This window comes from Nyctibius grandis, chromosome 3, assembly GCF_013368605.1.
Source record: "Nyctibius grandis isolate bNycGra1 chromosome 3, bNycGra1.pri, whole genome shotgun sequence".
NCBI classification, from domain to species: domain Eukaryota; kingdom Metazoa; phylum Chordata; class Aves; order Nyctibiiformes; family Nyctibiidae; genus Nyctibius; species Nyctibius grandis.
In genome coordinates this window covers 114988116-114995088 of record NC_090660.1, presented here as the reverse complement: position 1 = coordinate 114995088, position 6973 = coordinate 114988116, and positions in this window count along the sequence as shown.

Below are 6973 nucleotides of genomic sequence, written 5' to 3'. Positions count from 1 at the left end.
GATAGGCCAAGCGTACACCAAAAGGGATGTCAGCAAATAACTGGCCAAGAGGTAAAAGGCGGTGCTCAAAAACGCTGAAGGCAGGAACGTGAGCAGGGGGTGCGCCGAGCCCGAGGGTGATGAGGGTCTAAACGCGTCATGGGAGACACAGGACTACAGTAAAAATGCAAAGTTTGTTCTCTGCTGTAGCATTTACTCCGTAGGAAGCCTTTCCTTACAGGAGAGTTAGAGGAATTGACAGTCAGCTCTGAAGCTGGCTGCGAAGAGCTGCAGAGGCTCTGTGACACGGGACGGGGCACCAGTGTGGACAAGCTCTCGCATGAAACCAACTGCTCAGCTCAGAGGGCAGCGGCTGAGCTGGGGACACGCAGGCTGAGAGCACCAGGAGCGGCACGGAGAGAGCACGTGGGGGTGGGTGTTCACCATGTCACCCAGACCGGTGACAAGGCTACGCAGGAGCTGTGAAACACATGAATGGGAGTAAGCTGTTACTGAGTGTGTCTTGGGGTAAACGATCGTGGGTGACACGTTGTGGAATCCTTTGCCATAGGGTGTTTACAGCGGCCAAAGCAGAAAAGGATTTTAAAAGCCATTAGGCAAATTTGTGGGAGAAAAATTGATTGAGGGCTATTAAACACAGAGACGCAGATGCAGCCTCTGGCTCAAGAGGGCCCTAAGCTGCGGCTGTCAAGCTGTGAGTCTGCAACAGATGAAATATTTCTCGGCCCTGCTCCGGTTCCTGCGCTCTTCCTCCTGGGATCCACTGTTAGCAACCAGCAAAAATAGGATGGAGGGACATGCAGGGCTTAGATCTGACCCGGGGGAGCTGCTCGCTCTGCTGCTCCGTGCTGTCTGCGGAGGAAACACTTCTGGTCTTCATGGGTTCTTTGTGGACCTCTGCTGTCGTCATTTCACGTGCTGGATGTGTCCTCAGCTGGGCGTTGCTGTGTCCCTGGACCGGCCACTCTGTGCGTCGGCAGCTCATACACAAAGGTCCTTTGAGGTACATAAATTGCACCCAGCCTCCTCACGGCGCTTCTGCTGCCTTTAACCCCTCTTCCCCTGAGCCCCTCTTTGCTTGTCGGGAGCAAAGGGGCACCTCTGGAGTGCCTCCGTGTGGGCTGGGGGCTGGCGAAGGACGTTGGGGAGCTCAGGCAGGGAGGGAACGGGTCTAAGGGCTTTGGTTTCCATGCAGGGCTCCAGGAAGGATTTGCTGCTCGGGGTGAGTCCTCCTTTTCCACTGTCTGGAAGGGCGAAGGGACCAGCTCTGCTCGGCAGTCCCTGGGCAAGGGGACACTGGGAGATGTGGAACTGGGCTCCTTTCTGGTGCCATCCAGCTTCCCCCGGTGACCCGGGCACCCTCAAGGACTGGGGCTGGGGCTGCACCGCGCTGCTTTCAGCCACGGCACGGCTGGGAGGGTGCAGAGGGCTGCGAGCTGCGTTAGTTTGCTTTGATTCCTCTCCAGAAGGCTGTGCAGGATGGGGTTCTGCAGGAAAGCCCCGGTGATGCCACACATCTGGGACCGTCCCCCCGTACCAGAGCGGCTGCTCCAGGGCCGGGGCCGCGCTGGCTCCGCAGGGCGCTGGCGTTCGATGGCCGACCAGCCCCGTCCCTGCCTCCCCTCCCTGCTCGGAGGCCCCTCTTGGCTCGCCGGCTATTTTTATCCGCGTTTGATGGGTAGAGCTGGGATGTGATGACGTCGCGTGTTTTTGCACAACTTGCACTTTGTTCCGGTTTAAGGGTCAGTCTTGGTGCCAGACCGGCCCTGGGCAGCCAACAAACATCTTCCCCGCGGCGCTGTCTCCTTCCAGCGCGTTTGTTGGTGGTTTCTGCGGGGCAAACATGTGGCCAGCACATCGCTCCTCTGGAATCTGTTTGTGTTTGCTGAGTTAATGCAGCAGGCTCCAGCCTCCCCCGCCCTGCAGCTCCCCACACGCGTCCCTCACACACGCGTGACCCACACGCGTGTGCAGCCCGCTGCTGTCAGCGCGTGGTTCAGACGTGTGGATCCACGGCGGGCAGGCCGGCGTGCACCGAACGCTGCGGGGCCAGAGCTCTCCTGGGAGTAACGCAGAGCAGGGCCAAGGGCAGGGATGCCCGGGGAGGTGGGCATCAAACCCTGGGAGCACCATCAGTGACTGCTGACAGCTCACAAGGCTGACTCCATCCCGTTTGCTGCGTGTAGCTGGCCGTGCACAAAGGGCACCTGGCCTGTGTCAGCCCTCGCTGCCCGCTCTGCCCGCCTTGGCAGGCGCCTGCAGGCAGCTGGACGGGCTCCGTGCCGCTCCGCAGCGCTGGCAGGGGCCTCGGCCAGGGGTTCCTGGCTCCTGGCCCCCGCAGAGGGAAGCCTGGCTGCAGGTAGTGCTCTGGGCAGAGGAGAGGGAGGGTGCCCGCTGCCGCCCAGGGGGCTCCGGCCTGGGGGGCTTTGGGGCAAATAACCCATCTTTGGGGCAAATAACCCATCTTTGGGGCATGGAGTGACAGGACGAGGGGGAACGGTTTTAAACTGCAAGAGGGGAGATTGAGATGAGATGTGAGGAAGCAATTCTTTGCTGTGAGGGTGGTGAGAGCCTGGCCCAGGTTGGCCAGAGAAGCTGTGGCTGCCCCCTCCCTGGCAGGGTTCAAGGCCAGGTTGGATGGGGCTTGGAGCAACCTGGTGTGGTGGAAGGTGTCCCTGCCCATGGCAGGGGGTTGGGACTGGATGGGCTTTAAGGTCCCTTCCCACCCAAACCAGTCTGGGATTCTGTGATCTTCGCTGTTAGAGCAGTGAGGAGGTAAGCGTAGCTTGGGCTACACCACATTAGAGCTGAGGAGTTCCCTGTTCCCACAACCCGTAAACACTTTTTTTGACCTTTTATTAAGAAAAAGAAATAGAACCAGTTAAGTGGAAAATGAAGCGAGGCTTCCACCATAACCATCTCTCTTGTTCCTTTTCTCTTTGAGTTAAAAACTTGTGTTAGGAGAAACTGACTGACTTTCAGCTGAGCATAAAGATGATGGTAGCTGTCACGTTTGGGGTTTGGGGGAAAAAGTCACTGGAGACACCCTGGAGCTTTGGTGCTAAAAGCCCCCTTTGTGCTGCTAAGAGAAACCAAGACAATTGCACACAAAACAGCAGCGAGGACAGAAAAGTCACTTCTGTCTCCTGCAGCAGCCTTCGGCCTTGCTGCTGTGGAGATGTGGGCACATCCCGTGTCCCGTCTGCCCCGGGGAGACTGGATAGCGCTGGAAGGGGGGTTATGAGTGAGGATGTCGGCTCTAAGAGCCAAATTAATTTAATGTTTTTATCAATGACTTTGTCATAAAATACCAGGTGCGAGTCAGTCAGCTCAGCTAAGAGGTGAGGCGGTGAAGTGGGGGAGCGGAGGGCTGGAGCGGCGTCCAGGGGCAACGGGTGACATTGAAGGCTGAATTAACAGTCACGGGAGGAGATGGAATGGTACAAAATGCAAAGTCATGCCCTGGAGTCACTAAACAAACATTTATGCCATGAATTACGCCCCTGATTTGGAAGGTATTAAAGAGGAAAAGGCCTGCCTGCCTCGGGATGAACGCAGGCTGCCGTGTGATGCCGGCACGAGGACGTGGTGAGTTCTGAGCCCTGCTGGGGTGTGTTTCCAGAGGAGATCGTGCCCATGCTGTGTAGAGAGCCTTGTTCACAGACCACGCACCCGGGCTGACCAGCCGTGCTAAAAACACGAATTCATTGTAGAAACAGGGCGGAGAAGCAACTGAGATGAGCGAGGGAATGCAGGGAGGAGGTGAGAGCAGCCCAGCTCGATAGCTTGTCAAAACAGACGCTGAGGGGAGATAAGATTGCGCAGGGTGGCTTCATCGGTGGTAAACACGGAGCAGGAGGAGATCTGCTTAAACTGATGGAGAGGTTTGGCGTAAGAGGAAATAGGCCTGAGCTGGCTGAAAACTAGGAGGACGTGTCTGGCTGCTGGAGGAGGCAGCTGGAGCAAACTGCCAGAGCAGCGGCACAGGAGCCAACCCACGGTGCAGGATAATATCTGTGGGTAGGAGCCAGCCCACGCTGCAGGACGGTGTGTGAAGGTTGCAGGGCTGCAGCTTCGCCTGGCCTGTGGGCACGGTGATGGGCTTGCTGGCTGCCCGTTCCTTTTCCAGCAGGTCAGGTGCTGGGGATTTTGTGCTCGGCCCCCGTCCTCTCCCACAACCCAGGAGTTACCCGGCACCTCCACTGCGCTGCGATGTCCCCGCATGGGCTGGGCACCAGACACTCCGCCTGCCCGAGCCTTTTCTTTTCCCCTGCTGCCCCCACGCCTCCAAAGAGTATTCAGACTCTGTTCAGATGCGTTGGGTTATGCAACTAGCGTTTAACTATGCAAATGTATGCAGCTTTTCCCTCACACAGTGTCCTGTTTTCTTTCAGCTGCTTTTCTGGCAATCCAGCGCTTCCCGTGGGAGCGCAGCCCCAGGAGCCATCTGGAACCCCCCGGCCTCGGATTCCCGGGCAGGCTGGAGCTGGCACTGACCCCCTTCTGAAGCCTCACTGCCCTGGCTACCTGAGCCCCCTGCCCACCATCCTCTGCGCAATCCAGGCCCCCCGTCCGCCCCAGCGCCAGTGGCACGAGCTGGTGCCAGTCCCCTGCAAGAAGCAGGAGCGTGGAGGGGGGCTGCATCTGCCTGGCACCCGCCGACAGCCGCTGTGCAGGACGCGGCGTGAGCACAAGGCAAGCGTACACCAGCACTGCTCTGCCACGTCCTCGCAGGCCCCAGAGGCTTGTGCCTCTGGTGGCTCCTGAAACAACGATCTCTCTTCCTGTTTAGGAGCCCTTGATGGATTTTCCTCCGTGACTTACTCCAGGTGCTTTTTGGATCCATAGAAACTTCTATCATCCAGGACATCCTGCAGCAGGGAGTTCCTCAGCTCAGCTACCCAGCGTATGCACAATTACTTCCTTTGACCTCAGCTGGCTTCAGGCTGGATTCTGCAATGACCCTCAATCCTCGTGTTGGAAACTCGTCTCCCCACTGCCAACTACTGTGCCATCCTCCTTGGTCATCTCTCCGTCGGGGGAGTCTGCTCAGTCCTTCCTCTTTCCTTCCCTGTGCTTCATCAATCTTATGCTTCTCTGAGCCCTCACAAAATGGGGCAATGGGATGGGGCAATGGGATGGGGCAACGGGATGGGGCAATGAGATGGGGCAACGAGATGGGGCAATGAGATGGGACAGCGAACACCTCTGGAGATGGTGTTCTGTTCTCTGTGCCCGTCCCAGTAACTTCCAGCAACTCCATTCCCAGCTGGGGCTGGCAGGGCTGGGGGACACGTCCCCGTGTGTACCAGAGCCCCGCGGAGCCCCTTGGCCCCAGCGCCGTGGCCCTGTGTGGGTGGCAGGGGGTTTGGGGAGCCCCAATGGGCCCTGGCACTGGGGTGCGTGGCAGGGAGGCCGTGCCATGCCCAGCACCAAGCCCGTGGGCGAGGGCACCTCAGGAGGGGAATGTGGGACCTGCTGGGTGCCTGGATGAGACCCCAGGGGACGGCAGGCCAAGGCCTGGGTGCCTGGTCAGGGCTGTGGCCTTGGGCTGCGGGGCCATGGCGGCGCCATGGTGCAGGGGATCTGTGTGGGGGACCCTGGTGGGCCTTGGGCTGGGGGGGGGACCCAGGCTGGGGGGCTAGGCTGGGGCAGGGGCTGTCTGGGGGCCTGGGCTGGCGGTCCCCGCCCTGGGGGCAGCACGGCCTGTCCCCCCCGGCTGCACAAGGTGTCTCTGGGCAGGGCCGCGTCCCTGGCTGGGCAGGCCACGGGCTGCGGGGACCATGGGGCGGACAGGCCCCACCAGCACGGGGTGACACGGCCACACCGGGCGGGACGGGGCGCAGAGGGCAGCTTGGCCCCGGGGAGCGGTGAGGGGCGGCCATGGGCATGCGGGCTGGGGGCCCCGGGTGAGGGACAGAGTGAGGGACAGGGTGAGGGACAGACTGGGGGACAGACCGGGGGACAGGGTGAGGGACAGGGTGAGGGATAGACTGGGGGACAGGGTGAGGGACAGAGTGAGGCACAGGCTGGGGACACAGGAGAGGCCCTGGCCGAGGGCTTGGCCCAGCGAAGTGCCTGGCCGAGGGCCCGGCAGAGGCTCATTGTGCCGGCAGGGGGCGGTAGCTGTGTCACACACGGTGTCACACGCGTGTCACGTGGGCACACGCAGACACAGACAGAGCCTGGTAACAGCGACACACACACACACACAGAGACGGCCACCGTGGGATGTGCCCCGTGTCCCCCTTGGCACCCCCGCACCACACAGGGGTCCCCAGGGCACGGCCCGGCAGCTCTGCGCACACGTGTGTGCGTGACAGCGGCACGTGGCTCTGTGGTACCTGCGCCACGGCTTGGTGCACATGCTCTGCGGCACACGTGTGCACGGCTCCATGGCACACCCCTGTGTGGCACACGCTCTGCGGCACGCGCGTGCACGGCTCCATGGCACACCCCTCTGCACACAGAGCTCCGCGTGTGCGCGCAGGGGTAAGGGGCAGGCAGCCACGCTTGCCCCCCCTCCCCGCACTGAGCAGCAGGGGGGTGCTCCCGTGTGTGCTGCTCCCCCCGTGACGGGCAGTGACCTTACGAGCGTGGGGACTTGGGGTTCCCCGGCACACGTGGGAGCAGCGCGCGGTGTCCTCCCGCCCCGCAGCAGCACGGCCGCTCGCCGTGGCAGCCCCCAGCCCTGGCACTAGCCCCCCTGGCCACGATTTCCCCGTCCTGTGTCAGTGCCTGAGTGCAGGGCAGACCGCCGCAGTCACAAGCCTTCCCGGACCCTCCCCAGACCCCCCAGGAAAGCTCTGTTGGGCAAAAAGAATCTCAGCAAAGTAGTGGTTGAGACAGCAAGGAGTTTACCCAGGCGCCCGCCCCGTTCCCCACGCAGGTTTGTCACCGCTCTGAGCTGTGTGGAGAGCAAACCCTCGCGGGTGCCCGGGCAGAGCTCGCTCCTCTGTTGGCATGGGCACTG